This window comes from Carcharhinus amblyrhynchos, chromosome X, assembly GCF_965287045.1.
Source record: "Carcharhinus amblyrhynchos chromosome X, sCarAmb.v2.hapA, whole genome shotgun sequence".
NCBI classification, from domain to species: domain Eukaryota; kingdom Metazoa; phylum Chordata; class Chondrichthyes; order Carcharhiniformes; family Carcharhinidae; genus Carcharhinus; species Carcharhinus amblyrhynchos.
The window spans coordinates 8744490-8761949 of record NC_137359.1 but is presented as its reverse complement, the minus strand read 5'-3'; positions in this window follow the sequence as shown (position 1 = coordinate 8761949).

Sequence of the window (17460 nt, the reverse complement as noted above, 5' to 3'; positions counted from 1 at the left end):
ATCAATGAATGGTTTCAAGAAGGAGATAGATAAATTTCTAACGAGATCGGGATAGGGGGATATGGGGAGCAAGTGGGGAGGTGGATTTGAAACCAGGAAGAGATCAGCCATGATCTAATTGAATGACGGAGCAGGCTCGAAGGGCTGAATGGCCTACTTCTACTCCCAATTCCTATGTTCCTCTTCAATTCCATTTGGTTCAGAATGTTTGCTTACCTGCCTGTTGTGCTGACCACGAAGATCATCAATAGATTTCCGTGTGGCCTTTGTGGAGTCTGTGCTGCCTCATTGAGCGACTGGAGGCTCACCCAATGGTGAGCCATTAAACCTCTTACTCAACCTGGACTGGTGTTGTAGGTCCCAAGGTGACAACTACCTGACTGTAATATGTGGGAGCAACCCTTTCCTTTGGTGCAGAATAAAGGGTGTTGGTGATGAGAAACAGTTGGCTGAATTACAACAACTATCTTGGGCTTTATTAATGGGGCACAGAGTACAAGAGCAAGGAGGGTATGTCGAACTTGTATAAGTCACTCAGCTTTAACTGTTCGATTTGATTTGATTTATTATTGTCACGTACAGGGATACAGTGAAAAATATTGTTTCTTGCGCACTATACAGACAAAGCATACCGTCCATAGAGTACCTAGGGAGAAGGAAATGAGAGAGTGCAGAATGTATTATTACAGTTATAGCTATGGTGTAGAGAAAAAAAGCTAAATATATGTTTTGATTTATTATTGTCACATGTATTGGGATACAGTGAAAAGTATTGTTTCTTGCTTGCTATACAGACAAAGCATACTGTTCATAGCACACATAGGGGAGAAGGAAAGGAGAGAGTGCAGAATGTAGTGTTACAGTTATAGCGAGGGTGTAGAGAAAGATCAACTTAATGTGAGGTAGGTCCATTCAAAAGTCTGACAGCAGCAGGGAAGAAGCTGTTCTTGAGTCGGTTGGTACGTGATCTCAGACTTTTGTATCTTTTCTCTGATGAAGAAGGTGGAAGACAGAATGTCCGGGGTGAGTGTGTCCTTAATTATGGAGAAGATGGAAGAGTGTAGAGCTTTGTTTCCAGTTCCGGGCACCACACCTTAGGAAGGAAATGAAGGAATTGGAGATGGTGCAGAAAAGATTTACAAGAATGTTTCCAAGGATAAGAACTTCTGTTATGAAGATAGATTGTCGGCATTATGACAATGTTCCTTGGAGAAAAGGAGGTTAAGAGGAGAATTGATCGAGATATTGAAAATCATGAAGTCTGGACAGAGCAGATTGGGAAAATGTTCCTATTGGTGAAATGGTTAAGAACAAGAGGGCACAGATCTAAATTAATTAATAAAAGGAGTAACAGTGATATGAGGAGAAATATTTTGATGCAGCAACTGGGTTAGGGTCTGGAATGCACAACCTGAGTGTAGTGGAGACAGTTTCAATTGAAGCTTTTAAAAGGGAATTAGGCTGTTTTCTGAACAGGAGAATGTGCAGGGCTATGGGGAGGTGGTGGGGGAATTGGCACTCAGTGCCCATTTGGAGAACCAGTGCAGACACATGAAACAAATGGCTGTCTCCTGCGCTGTAACAATTCTGTGAACTGCTGCCCCCTGGCTACATATGTCTATATAATTCTGCAGACACTCTTCTGGAAATCTCTCTTTTTGAAAAATCAGTTTTGATAAACTTCCAATGGACTGGAAATGTACAAAATGAGACAGCAGCCTGTTATTAAGACTCCTGGCCAGCTTCCAAGCTGAAGGTTGAGAAAAGCAAAGGCGAATCCTCTCTGAAAGGCAGTATGAAAATGGAGAGATAGGGAGTGGCACAGTGGTTAGCACTGCTGCTGCACAGCACCAGGGACCTGGGTTCAATTCCTGGCTCGGGTCACTCTGTGTGTGCATGGGTTTCCTCTGGGTGTTCCAGTTTCCACCCACAGATCAAAGATGTGAGGGTTATGTTCATTGGCTGTGCTAAATTAACTCAAATGGCAGAGGGATTAGTGAGGTAAGTATGAGGGGTTAGGGAAATAGGGCTGGGTGGGGTTGTGTTCAGGAAGGCTGAATGGCCTCTTCTGCACTATGGGGACTCTGTGAGATTTCAACAGATGTATACAAACATCGAAACTCTTTCAAAAAAGCAAGAGATTAAAAATCAACGTGCTTAACTTTAATTAATGGTAAAGACTGCTAACCAGTCAACAGACTCTCAACTGGGGAACCTGCGAGAATCTATTATTAAGGATTCACAATTCGGCATTTGGAAGGCAGTGGTGTAATCACATGAAGTCAGCATGGATTTACAAAAGGGAAATCATGCCTGGCAAATCTATTGGAATCTTTTGAGGATGTGACTCGGCAGGGTTGACTGAGGAGAACCTGTGGATGTGGTTTATTTAGACTTTCAGAAGGCTTTCGATAAGGTCTCACATACAGCACACTATGTAAAGGTAAAGCACATGCAATTGCAGGTAATGTCTTGAGAAGGATAGAAAGTTGGTTAGCAGATAGGAAGCAAAGAGTTGGCATAAATGGGTCTTTTACTGACTGACAGCCAGTGACTAGTGGGGTTCCACAGGGATCTGTGTTAGGATCCCAATTGTTCGCATTATATATTAATGATTTGGAAGAGGGAACTGAATGTATTATCTCCAAATTTGCAGATGATACAAAGTTGGGTGGGAGGGTGAGCTGTGAGGAGGATACAGAGATGCTTCAGTGATTTGGACAGGCTGAGTGAGTGGGTATCTGTATGACAGATGCAGTATCATGTGGATAAATACAAGGTTATCCACTTTGGTAGCAACAATAAGAAGATAGATTATTATTTGAATGGGTGTAAGTTGAGAGAGGTGGATAGTCAGCGAGACCTTGGAGTCCTTGTGCATCAGTTGCTGAAAGTAAGCGCGCAGGTACAGCAGGCAGTAAAGACGGCAATGGTATGTTGGCCTTCATAGCGAGAGGATTGAGTATAGGGATAGGAATGTTTTACTGCAATTGTATAGGGCGTTGCTGTGGCCACTCCTGGAATGTACAGTTTAGGTCATATGAGGAGAGACTAAGTCGGTTAGGATTATATTCACTGGAGTTTAGAAAAGTGAGAGGGGATCTGATAGAAACTTATAAAATTCTATCAGGGTTAGACAGGGTAGATTCAGAAAGAATGTTCCCGATGGTGGGGGGAGTCCAGAACTAGGGGTCATAGTTTAGGGATAAGGGGTAAACCTTTTAGGACTGAGGTGAGGGGAAATTTCTTCACCCAGAGGGTGGGGAATGTGTGGAATTCACTCCCACAGAAAGTAGTTGAGGCCAAAACGTTGTGTGATTTCAAGAAGAAATTAGATATCGCTCTTGGGGTTTTCTGAATGGCGAAGCAGACTTAAATGGCTGAATGGCCTATTCCTGCTTCTAGTTACTATGTTTCATGGTTATTTTTTTCTGGTGTCAACCACAAAACATCAGATTTAATGAATTCAATTTGCCACAGAAGGATCTGAACTCACCACCTCTGGGTTGTTTGTTCAATGACATAACCAATCCTGGAACCCTCTCCCTAACAGCACTGTGGGTGTACCTACACCACATGGACTGACTGATGTCCAATAACAATCCTGGAACTCACTCCCTAACAGCACTGTGGGTGTACCTACACCACACTGACTGACTGACTGATGTCCAATAACAATCCAGGAACTCCCTCCCTAACAGCACTGTGGGTGTACCTACACCACATGGACTGACTGATGTCCAATAACAATCCAGGAATTCCCTCCCTAACAGCACTGTGGGTGTACCTACACCACATGGACTGACTGATGTCCAATAACAATCCAGGAACTCCCTCCCTAACAGCACTGTGGGTGTACCTACACCACATGGACTGACTGATGTCCGATAACAATCCACGAATTCCCTCCCTAACAGCACTGTGGGTGTACCTACACCACATGGACTGACTGATGTCCAATAACAATCCAGGAACTCTCTCCCTAACAGCACTGTGGGTGTACCTACACCACATGGACTGTCTGATGTCCAATAACAATCCAGGAACTCCCTCCCTAACAGCACTGTGGGTGTACCTACACCACACGGACTGACTGATGTCCAATAACAATCCAGGAATTCCCTCCCTAACAGCACTGTGGGTGTACCTACACCACATGGACTGACTGATGTCCAATAACAATCCTGGAACTCCCTCCCTAACAGCACTGTGGGTGTACCTACACCACATGGACTGCAGCAGTTCACCACCACCTGTTCAAGAGGTAATTCGGGATGGGAAGTCGATAGTGAGCTACACCCACGTCCGGTAAATGAATAAAAGAAGCGTAATTGTTGACGTTGCACTCCGATGATCTGTACACCAGCATTCTTGCCATCCCAATGCATGGGAACCCACTTTCCTTCCTTACTAACATTGTCTTGGATGTGAGCACCTTCTAGAGTATAAATTTGAGGAATTTTGTAGCATCCAACATATTAATGTTGACCTGCAGAGGAACCTTAAGTAAAACTGGTCAGATATCTCTTGTATGTATGGTCATGCCATGCACATGAAGTATCCTGAGTCTCCCACATAACCCAATTCCACTGCATTCTCTCAGCCTCTCAGGCTGTCCCATATTGCTCTGGAGATGTCTGACTGATCGTTGGAGCAGTATTGAGTACAGGAGCTGGGGCGTTACCTTATAACAGTACAAGACATTGGTAAGGCCACATTTGGAGTACTGTGTACCATTCTGGTCACCCTCTGACAGGATGTTATTAAACTGGGAAGGGTGCAGAAAAGATTTACAAGGATGTTACCCAGACTGGAAGGTTTGAAGTATAGGGAAAGGCTGGATCGGATGGGAAATTTTTCCCTGGAGTGTAGGAGGATGAGGGGTGACCTTATAGAGGTTTATAAAACCATGAGGGGCACAGATAAGGTGAATAGCCAAGATCTTTTTCCCAGGGGAGATGAGTCCAAAACTAGAGGCTGTGGGTTTAAGATGAGAGGCGAAAGGTTTAAAAGGGATCTGAGGGGCAATGTTTTCACACAGAGGGTGGTGTGTGTATGTAATGAGCTGCCAGAGGAGGTGGGAGAGGTGGGTACAGTGACAACATTTAAAAGATATTTGGACAGGTACATGGATGGGAAAGGGATATGAACTAAACGTAGGCAAATGGGACTAGTTTAGCTTAGGAACTATAGTCAGCATGGACGGGCTGAATCGAAGGGCCTGTTTCTGTGCTGTATGATTCTATGTCTAACTGGTCACCGAAGATATCTGATTGGTAACTGGAGATGTGAAGCATTTGACTTGTCCTCGGTAACAGTACCTGTTAGAAAGCACTTAAATAATTCAGATATAGAAAGAAAGAAAGATGCCAACAGCGCTATCAAGCAGCACCTGCTCAGCAATAACCTGCTCAGTGACGCTCAGTTTGGGTTTCACCAGGGTCACTCAGCTCCTGACCTCATTACAGCCTTGGTACAAACATGGACAAAAGAGCTGAATTCCAGAGGTGAGGTGAGAGTTGACAGCCCTTAACATCAAGACAGAGTGTGGCATCAAGGAGCCTGAGCCAAACTGGAATCAATGGGTATCGGGGGCAAACTCTCTGCTGGTTGGAGTCATACCTGGTACATAGGGAGATGGTTATGGTGGGTGGAGGTCACTCATCACAACTCCAGGACATCTCTACAGGAGTTCCTCAGGGTTAGTGTCCGAGACCCAACCATCTTCAGCTGCTTCATCAATGACCAGCCCTCCATCATGAGGTCAGAAGTGAGGATGTTCACCAATGATTCGCGATTCCTCAGATACTGAAACAGTCCATGTTCAAATTCAGCAAGACCTGGACAATTTCCAGGCTTGGGCTGACTAGTGGCAAGTAACATTTGCGCCACAAATGCCAGGCAATGACCATCACCAATAAGAGACACTCTAACCACCAGCCTTTGACATTCAAAGGTGTTACCATCACTGAATCCCTCACTGTTAACATTCTTGGGGTTACCATTGAGCAGAAACTCAACTGGACTCACCACATTAACACAGTGGCTACAAGAGTCGGTCAGAGGCTAGGAATCCTGCAATGAGTAACTCACTTCCTGATTCCCCAAAGCCTGTCCACCATCTACAAGGCGTAAGTCAGCAGTGAGCTGGAATACTCTCCACTTGCCTGGACGGGTGTAGCTCCAACAACACTCAAGAAGTGTAGAGAATCAGAAGGACCTTGGGGTCCGAGTCCATAGGGCACTTAAATCGGCCTCGCAGGTGGAGGATGTGGTCAAGAAGGCGTATGGTGTGCTAGCCTTCATTAATCGAGGGATTGAGTTTAGGAGTCGGGAGGTAGTGCTGCAACTTTATAAGACCCTTGTCAGACCCCACTTGGAGTACTGTGCGCAGTTCTGGTCGCCTCACTACAGAAAGGATGTGGAAGCTATTGAAAGGGTGCAGAGAAGATTTATAAGGATGTTACCTGGATTGGGAGGCATGCCTTATGAGGATAGGTTGAGGGAGCTTGGTCTCTTCTCCCTGGAGAGATGAAGATTGAGAGGTGACCTGATAGAGGTTTATAAGATGTTGAGAGGTATAGATAGGGTGGATTCTCAGAGGCTATTTCCCAGGGCTGAAACGGTCACTACGAGAGGACACAGGTTTAAGGTGCTGGGGAACAGGTACAGAGGAGATGTCAGGGGTAAGTTTTTCACTCAGAGGGTGGTGAGTGAGTGGAATCGGCTGCCGTCGGTGGTGATGGAGGCAAACTCGTTGGGGTTTTTTAAGAGACTTCTGGATGAGTACATGGGATTTAATGGGATTGAGGGTTATAGATAGGCCTAGTAAGTAGGGATATGATCGGTGCAACTTGTGGGCCAAAGGGCCTGTTTGTGCTGTAGTGTTCTATGTTAAGAAGCTTGACACCATCCAGGACAAAGCAGCCCCACTTGATTGGCACCCCATCCACAAACATTCACTCCCTCCACCACCGACGCTCAGTAGCAGCAGTGTGTACTATCTACAAGATGCACTGCAGGAACGCACCAAACATCCTTAGACAGTACCTTCCAAACCATTTCCATCTAGAAGGACAAGGGCAGCAGATACCTGGGAACACCCCCACCTGCAGGTTCCTCTCTGAGCCACTCACCATCCTGACTTGGAAATATATTGTTTCTTCACAGTCACTGGGTCAAAATCCTGAAATTCCCTCCCTAACGACATTGTGGGTCAACACACAGCATGTGGACTGCAGCGATTCAAGAAGGCAGCTCACCACCGCCTTCTCAAGGGGCAACTAGGGATGGGCAATAAATGCTGGCCTTAGCCAGCGACGCCCATGTCCCACAAATGAATTGAAATAGACAGAAAATGCTGGATAAACTCAGCAGCACAACCAAGATAATGGGCGGAATTTTACTGGCATATCTGCCCAAGGTTCATACGATTGTACCCGAGGCTAGAGGGGAATGCCATTCTCCGAGCCTCACCCGTCCCCAGAATCGAGGCAAGCGTGCTGGTAAAATTCAGGCCAATGCTTCAGGTTTAAATGATCCTTCTACACAACTGTAAAAGTACATAAATGATTTGTCTACACATAAGAACATAAGAAATAGGAGCAGGAGTCGGCCATCTAGCCCTTCGAGCCTGCCCCGCCATTCAATAAGATCATGGCTGATCTGTCGTGGCTCAGTTCCATTTTCCTGCTTTCTCCCCATAACCCTTAATTCCCCTGTCTATCAGAAACCTATCTACCCGTGACTTAAATATATTTAGTGACTTCAACAGGCAGAGAATTTCAGAGATTCACCACCCTTTGAGTGAAGAAGTTCTTCCTCAACTCTGATCTAAATTGCCCTCCCACCCCTGTTCTTGTTTCCTTTCTGAGCGGGAAGAATCTCTCTACCTCTACCCTATCCATCCCCTTCTTTATCTTATACGTCTCTATAAGATCCCCCCTCATCCTTCTAAACTCAACTGTAGAAGGGTCATTTCGACTCGAAACATTAACTGTGTTTCCCTCTCCACAGACGCTGCCAGACCTGCTGCTGTGTTTATCCAACATGTTCCGTTTTTATTTTGGATTTCCAGCATCTGCAATATTTTGCTTTTATTTACCAATAGATAAAATGTGGGTTAATAAACACAACACTGGGGCACAGAGAGAGCAAAATCTCCCTGCAGTGAAACGTGGCCAGACACATGTTGACAAAGACAGCACACTGTTCCTTCAATGGAACGGTAGAAGAAAAGTTTCCAGCCAGGATTCTCAGGGTGATGAGCTGACCCAAAGCAAGGCCCGTTATTGGAAGAAGGAAAGAGCAATCAGTTGAGGTCACCCAGGAGAACTAACAGCTTTAGCCATCCCTTAGACTTTTCAATACTAGTGTATGACTCTGATAACATTACTGTCACCTTGAGTCTTCCCAATCTCCACCAGATTCCTTCAATAAAACAAATATCTCACCGATATCTCTGTTCCTGAACCGCTGCTGGCTCAACATTCTGGCATTTCCTGGTGGAAGCTCGAAGAAGGCCCACCATCATCACCACTGCTAACTCGGGACAACTGTGGGCAGGTAGTCAATACTGGCGTTGCCAAATGAGGTGAGGGCAAATGGAAAAAACCTCCAGTTTTATAAACCTTCTGATACTTTTCTCTGACTATAGGGTGTGATTTTGAGTCCGCGTTTGCCGTCTGCGGGGATGGTGGCGGACACTCAACACGCGGAAAGCGCCATTCGTGCTGCCGATGTTCTGGTCTCCGACCTTCCCTCACTGGCGGAGTGGCGGGAAGCGCACTGCCGGACCGCACCACACCCGTTTTAGCGGGCACTCTCTCCGGTTCCCCCTCCCCCCTCCTCTCCCCCCCTCCCCTCTCTCCCCCCCCTCCCCCCCCCCTCCCCTCTCTCCCCCCCAGACATGATCTTACTACCTCACTGCACCAGTCAATCGGTGTGGCGAGTGAAGAAACTAGCGTCAGGGGCTAAACATTGCTATCCTCCAAAGCCTGTTTTCCCAGCGAGAATTGCACGCTGGCAAGAAATGACTTTAATTCTTTACACAGATCAGGTACTATGGCCACATCAGGAGGGATCCATTGAAGACCCTGGGGCATGGACGGGCAATGCCTATTGGGCAGTGCCAGCCTGGTACTCTGACAATGTCCATCTGGTGTTCTGGCACTGCCCACATGGCACCTTGGCAGTGCCAAGGGTTTACAATTGCTCCCTATTAAGGGATACAGGCATCCTCAGCCTGCTGGTGGGGATATAGGCCATTGAGGGTCCCCCTGCAAGCTTGGGGGAAAGTTGGGGGGGGGGGTGCCCCTTGAGCATTGCCAGCTTGGCACCCTGCAGTGTCTGCCTGGAGTTCTGGCACTGCCCACATGGCACCTTGGTAGTGCCCAGTTAGGGAACCATAAGTGTGCCAGTGGCAGTGCCACAGGGATGGAGCCTAAGTGGGAGTGGGGCTATGACAGGCAATGACAGAAGGTATGCAGGGGTAGTCTACACAAGGGGTGAGCTCTGCGGGGGGTGGGTGTGGATGGAGCAGTGGGAGGGTCATGCTGGGGGGGGTGGGGCGTGCAGGGGTGGGTTGTGGACTGAATTTTGGTGAGGGAGATGGGGGTGTTGGCAAGGAACTTGTCGGATGTCCCAATGCCGGTGGCCCATGTTGGTGTAGGGGGCTAGCAATGCCATTGATGATGGTGGGGGTGGTCTGATGTCCATGATTGTGAGGGTGGGCGATGGTCTCCTGGCTCACTGTTATATTGGAGCACCCAGCACAATGATACCCAAGTGTTTGGAAGCTGGCTTCACCGGTGTATGAGGCTCAGCCCCAATGCCAGTACAAAGCTCCCAGCTGTCAAAAAGAGTGCGGGAAGATTGCAATGCCCAGCTCACCCAAAAGACTAGGATGGAGGAATCCCGCTTCCACACTGTTCTGACACTTGGAAATCTTTTGGGAAAATCACACCCCTAACTTTGTCCTGCGATTTTAGATGCAGAGTTTTGATAAAATTGATTGGCAGGCACAGAATCATGTGGTTGCTGGGAGGAGCTAGGCTTACAGGAAAAATCAGTTTCATTTGCACTTTTAAAAAAAGTGTAGTTTCTGTCTGGAGCAGGCAGAATAAAGAAGTGCCTCTATGTCTGTCTGCCACACTCTCTCTCTTGCGCTCCCTCTCCAGGGGCTTTACAAAAGATCCAAGGCTGTTAACTTAAGTCAAAGCACGTGTGTATGAGTTTGCTGACTAATTTTAAAGACGGGTTTAATTCTATAAGAGAAGTCTATAAGAGCTTGATTGGAACTCATAGCACTACGTTAGCAGCTAAGAATTGTATCTTGTCATGTTTAAGCATTATTCAAATGTTAAAAATTATGCTAATTCATTTGTTATAGTTCAATTGTATCGTTAAATAACGTTTGCTTTGATAAACGCTCCCTAAATTGTGAGTAAACTCACACCTGGAATGAAACACGTTAATGCCACAATAGAGAATTGTTCGGGTTTAGTCTGGCGTCATAATATACCTCAGCGTTTCTGATCTGGGATCCTGACAAAATGGACGTTCAGCTCTGAATCATTGTGGACACAACAAAGTTCAATTTAAAGGTGCTTGCCTGAAGTGAGAGACAACTTTGCCCCACCCCCAAACGCGCCCCACCCCCAAACGTGCCCCACCCCCATCCGCTGCCCCTCCCCTGGCAACCAGGTTGCTAAGTAGATGGGGTTGTGATGTCACAAGGGGGTAGTTGCTGTGGTGACCCTGCACTGCTCTCTTCACCCTCAGTCAGTGCGTGAGTGTGGGAAGAGCAGCAGCAAAGTCCTCAGTACACATCTCCCCCCAGAGATATGAGAGCCAAGGTAAGACTGAGTGCAGGAAGGCCAGTCCCCAATCACTGCGGCGAAAATAACATCACAACTTTGTTCCATTAGCTCCCACTGCATTTCATTCACTGAGCACCGCGATTAAAGAGAGATCAATGTGATTAGCCATGCTGAGTTGCCCCTTAGTGTCCAAAGATGTGTAGGTTAGGTGGATTGGCCATGCTGAGTTGCCCCTTAGTGTCCAAAGATGTGCAGGTTAGGTGGATTGGCCATGCTAAATTGCCCCTTAGTGTCCAAAGATGTGTAGGTTAGGGTGGATTGGCCATGTTAAATTGCCCCTTAGTGTCCAAAGATGTGCAGGTTAGGGTGGATTGGCCATGCTAAATTGCCCCTTAGTGTCCAAAGATGTGCAGGTTAGGGTGGATTGGCCATGCTAAATTGCCCCTTAGTGTCCAAAGATGTGCAGGTTAGGGTGGATTGGCCATGCTAAATTGCCCCTTAGTGTCCAAAGATGTGCAGGTTAGGGTGGATTGGCCATGCTAAATTGTCCCTTAGTGTCCAAAGATGTGTAGGTTAGGGTGGATTGGCCATGCTAAATTGTCCCTTAGTGTCCAAAGATGTGCAGGTTAGGGTGGATTGGCCGTGCTAAATTGCCCCTTAGTGTCCAAAGATGTGCAGGTTAGGGTGGATTGGCCATGCTAAATTGTCCCTTAGTGTCCAAAGATGTGTAGGTTAGGTGGATTGGCCATGCTAAATTGCCCCTTAGTGTCCAAAGATGTGCAGGTTAGGTGGATTGGCCATGTTAAATTGCCCCTTAGTGTCCAAAGATGTGTAGGTTAGATGGATTGGCTGTGGTAAATTACCCCTTAGTGTCAGGGGGATTATCAGGGCAAATACATGGGGTTGTGGGGATAGGGCCTTGGTGGGATTGTGGTCAGTGCAGACTTGATGGGCCAAATGGCCTCCTTCTGCACTGTAGGGATTCTATGGTTCTATGAATAGCAAGTAGCTAACGTAGCCCTGGGTACTGAGCCCTGGGTACGCAGCTCTGGGTACTGAGCCCTGGGTACTGAGCCCGGGGTACTCAGCTCGGGGTACTGAGCCCAGGGTACTCAGCTCTGGGTACTGAGCCCAGGGTACTGAGCCCTGGGTACTGAGCCCAGGGTACTCAGCTCTGGGTACTGAGCTCAGGGTACTGAGCCCTGGGTACTGAGCCCAGGGTACTCAGCTCTGGGTACTCAGCCCTGGGTACTGAGCCCAGGGTACTGAGCCCAGGGTACTCAGCTCTGGTTACTCAGCCCTGGGTATTCAGCTCTGGGTACTCAGCCCTGGGTACTGAGCCTGGGGTACTCAGCTCTGGGTACTCAGCCCTGGGTACTCAGCTCTGGGTACTGAGCCTGGGGTACTCAGCTCTGGGTACTAAGCTCTGGGTACTCAGCCCTGGGTACTGAGCCTGGGGTACTCAGCTCTGGGTACTGAGCCTGGGGTACTCAGCTCTGGGTACTAAGCTCTGGGTACTCAGCGCTGGGTACTCAGCCCTGGGTACTGAGCCTGGGGTACTCAGCCCTGGGTACTGAGCCCTGGGTATTCAGCTCTGGGTACTCAGCCCTGGGTACTCAGCCCTGGGTACTCAGCTCTGGGTACTGAGCGCTGGGTACTCAGCCCTGGGTACTCAGCCCTGGGTACTAAGCTCTGGGTACTCAGCGCTGGGTACTGAGCCCTGGGTACTCAGCCCTGGGTACTGAGCGCTGGGTACTCAGCCCTGGGTACTCAGCCCTGGGTACTGAGTGCTGGGTACTGAGCCCAGGGTACTCAGCTCTGGGTACTGAGTGCTGGGTACTGAGCCCAGGGTACTCAGCTCTGGGTACTCAGCTCTGGGTACTGATCGCTGGGTACTGAGCCCAGGGTACTCAGCCCGAGGTACTCAGCCCTGGGTACTGAGCGCTGGGTACTCAGCCCTGGGTACTGAGCGCTGGGTACTCAGCCCTGGGTACTGAGCGCTGGGTACTCAGCCCTGGGTACTGCGCGCTGGGTACTCAGCTCTGGGTACTCAGCCCTGGGTACTGAGCCCTGGGTACTCAGCCCTGGGTACTGAGCCCTGGGTACTCAGCTCTGGGTACTCAGCCCTGGGTACTGAGCCCAGGGTACTCAGCTCTGGATATTGAGCCCTTGGTACTGAGCCCTGGGTACTCAGCCCTAGGTACTCAGCCCTGGGCACTCAGCCCTGGGTACCGAGCCCTGGGTACTCAGCCCAGGGTACTCAGTACTGGGTCCTCAGCTCTGGGTACTGAGCGCTGGGTACTCAGCTCTGGGTACTGAGCGCTGGGTACTCAGCTCTGGGTACTCAGCCCTGGGTACTCAGCTCTGGGTACTGAGCGCTGGGTACTCAGCTCTGGGTACTGAGCGCTGGGTACTCAGCTCTGGGTACTCAGCTCTGGGTACTCAGCCCTGGGTACTCAGCTCTGGGTACTGAGCGCTGGGTACTCAGCCCTGGGTACTCAGCCCTGGGTACTCAGCTCTGGGTACTCAGCCCTGGGTACTCAGCTCTGGGTACTCAGCCCTAGGTACTCAGCCCTGGGTACTCAACTCTGGGTACTCAGCCCTGGGTACTCAGCCCTGGGTACTCAGCTCTGGGTACTCAGCCCTGGGTACTCAGCCCTGGGTACTCAGCCCTAGGTACTCAGCCCTGGGTACTCAACTCTGGGTACTCAGCCCTGGGTACTCAGCCCTGGGTACTCAGCCCTGGATACTCAGCCCTAGGTACTCAGCTCTGGGTACTCAGCCCTGGGTACTCAGCTCTGGGTACTCAGCCCTGGGTCCTCAGCCCTGGGTACTGAGCGCTGGGTACTCAGCTCTGGGTACTCAGCCCTGGGTACTCAGCCCTGGGTACTCAGCTCTGGGTACTCAGCCCTGGGTACTCAGCTCTGGGTACTCAGCGCTGGGTACTGAGCCCTGGGTACTGAGCCCTGGGTACTCAGGCCTGGGTACTGAGCCCTGGGTCCTCAGCTCTGGGTACTGAGCGCTGGGTACTCAGCCCTGGGTACTCAGCCAGTGCCAGTAGCTTTGGAAGGGGGTGTATTTATTCTTCTTGATGAACACTGGGATATGAATGATACCCTGGGTGTTATGGTCCTGATAACACTTCTTTCACAAAAGCATGGCCATGCAAAGCTTTTGAGTTACAGAACAGCTGCTTAGCAGAGCTGGGATGGTGATGATAGGGAAGGGATGCTTTCAATGCACAGTTAGCTAACCTCTTCTTTTCCTTACAGTGGCGGAAGAAGCGAATGCGCAGGTACGTCTCGACCAAACTGACTATGCAGAGCACATCCCCTGAATCAGCATCAGGTTAAAGCCAGAAAGCAAAACATCATTGAACCTTCCTGTTGTAGCCTTTGGCATTGGAATCTTTTTCCAAAATTCCCGGGAATCTGGAACAATTCCGGCAGACGGGTGGTACACTGGTTAGCACTGCTGCCTCACAGTGCCAGGGACCTGGGTTCGATTCCCGGCACGGGTCATTGTGTGGAGGCTGCACATTCTCCTCGTGTCTGCGTGGGTTTCCTCCGGGTGCTCCAGTTTCCTCCCACAATCCAAAGATGTGCGGGTTAGGTGGATTGGCCATGCTAAATTGCCTCTTAGTGTCGGGGAACTATCTCGGGTAAATGCATGGGGTTACGGGGATAGGGGCTGGGTGGGATTGTGGTTGGTGCAGACTCGATGGGCCGAACAGCCTATTTCTGCACTGTAGGGATTCTACCATTCTATGACTGGAAGTTTGCAAATTTAACACTGCTATAGAGGGAGAGAGAAAATAGGGAACAATGGGCCAGTTAGTCTGACATCAGGAAAAATGCTGAAATCTATGATTATGGAAGTCTTAACAATGCATTTGGAAAAGCAAAGTACAGTTAGAACAAGTTAGCATGGTGTTCCTAAAGGGAAATCCTGTTTGACAAATCTATTGACTCACTTGATGAAGGAGCAGTGCTCTGAAAGCTCGTGCTAGCAATTAAACCTGTTGGACTTTAACCTGATATTGTGAGATTTCTTACTGTGCTTACCCCAGTCCAAAGCCAGCATCTCCACATCATGACAAGTTTAAGCGAGTGTTTTAAGGATGTAATTTGTTTGAGTAAATAAAGGAGAAGGAGTAGATGTAGTGTACCTGGATTTCGAACAGGCAGTCAATAAGGTGCCACAAAAAAGGTTCACACACAAGATAAAGCTTGGTGGGGGCTAATTAATATGAATAGCGGATTGGTTAATGGACAGGAAACAAAAAGTTGGGATAAATGGGGCTTTTTCAACCTGGTAAGCTGTAATTCGTAGAGTCCTGCAAAGATCAATGTTTGGGTCTCACCTATTTACAGTCTATATTCCTGGCTTAGGTGAAGAGACAGAGGGTGATGTGGCAAAATTTAACCAACAATCCATAGAATCCTACAGTGCAGAAGGAGGAGGCCATTCGGCCCATCAAGTCTGTAGCGACCACAATCCCACCCAGGCCCTATTCCCCCAACCCCACACATTTACCCTCTAATCCCCCTGCAACAAAGGGGCAATTTAGCATGGCCAATCAACCTAACCTGCACATCTTTGGACTGTGGGAGGAAACCCCCGGAGGAAACCCACGCAGAGAGCATGCAGGCTCCACACAGACAGTCACCCGAGGCCAGAATCGAACCCGGGTCCCTGGCACTGCGAGGCAGCAGTGCTATAACCACTGTGCCAGCCACTGTGCCATGATGCTGCCCAAAGGTGAGAATGTAAGCATGAGCTGAACACAAGGAGATTGCAGACAGATTTTGACAGGTTCAGTGAGTACGCAGGAAGGTGGCAGATGGAGTATAATGTGGGAAAGTGTGAGGTTATTCACTTTGGTTGGAAAAAGAATATTTTTCAAAAGATGGGAAGTGTTTAAGTATTGATGTTCAGAGAGATTTGGGTGTATTTGCACCAGGAATACAGAAAGTTAGCACACAGATACAGCAGGCAGTGAGACAAGTAGCATGCTGAACTTTATTACAAGGGGATTGGAATAGAAAGAGTAAAGAAATCTTGTTACAATTATACAGGGTTTACATCTGGAATAGTGTGTGCAGTTTTGGTCTCCATATTTAAGGAAGGATATAGATGTGACCCCCAACCACCATCACTGGCCCCATGCCGATCATTGGCCCCCATCAGATCACCGAACCCCCCTCCCCATCACTGACCCTCCTCCCGAACACTGAACCCCCTCCTGATCACTGACCCCCAAATCACTGACCCCACCTTGATCACTGACCCCCCCTCCTCCCGATCACTGATCCCCCCATCCCCATGACTTAACCCCCCTCCCAATCACTGACCCTCCACCCGAACACTAAACCCCCTCCTGATCACTGACCCCCAAATCACTGACCCTCCCGATCAGAGCCCCCCCTCGATCACTGACCACCCCCTCGATCACTGACCTCCCCCTCGATCACTGACCCCCCCCTCGATCACTGACCCATCACTGACCCCCCCCCGATCACTGACCCCCCCCCTCGATCACTGACCACCCCTTGGTCACTGACCCATCACTGACCCCCCCCGGATCACTGACCCCCCCCTCGATCACTGACCCATCACTGACCCCCCCTCGATCACTGACCCATCACTGACCCCCCCCTCGATCACTGACCCCCCCTCGATCACTGACCCATCACTGACCCCCCCTCGATCACTGACCACCCCCGATCACTGACCCATCACTGACCCCCCCCTCGATCACTGACCCATCACTGACCCCCCCCTCGATCACTGACCACCCCCGATCACTGACCCCCCCCTCGATCACTGACCCATCACTGACCCCCCCCCTCGATCACTGACCACCCCCGATCACTGACCCATCACTGACACCCCCCCTCGATCACTGACCCCCCCCTCGATCACTGACCACCCCTTGGTCACTGACCCATCACTGACCCCCCCCTCGATCACTGACCCCCCCCCGATCACTGACCCCCCCCCTCGATCACTGACCCATCACTGACCCTCCCCTCGATCACTGACCCATCACTGACCCCCCCCTCGATCACTGACCCATCACTGACCCCCCCCTCGATCACTGACCCTCCCCTCGATCACTGACCCATCACTGACCCCCGCTCGATCACTGACCACCCCCTCGATCACTGACCCATCACTGACCCCCCCCTCGATCACTGACCCCCCCCTCGATCACTGACCCCCCCCGATCACTGACCCTCCCCTCGATCACTGACCCATCACTGACCCCCCCCTCGATCACTGACCCCCCCTCGATCACTGACCCATCACTGACCCCCGCTCGATCACTGACCACCCCCTCGATCACTGACCCATCACTGACCCCCCCCTCGATCACTGACCACCCCCGATCACTGACCCATCACTGACCCCCCCCTCGATCACTGACCCCCCCCTCGATCACTGACCCCCCCCGATCACTGACCCTCCCCTCGATCACTGACCCATCACTGACCCTCCCCTCGATCACTGACCCATCACTGACCCCCCCCTCGATCACTGACCCCCCCCTCGATCACTGACCCCCCCTCGATCACTGACCCATCACTGACCACCCCCTCGATCACTGACCCATCACTGACCCCCCCCTCGATCACTG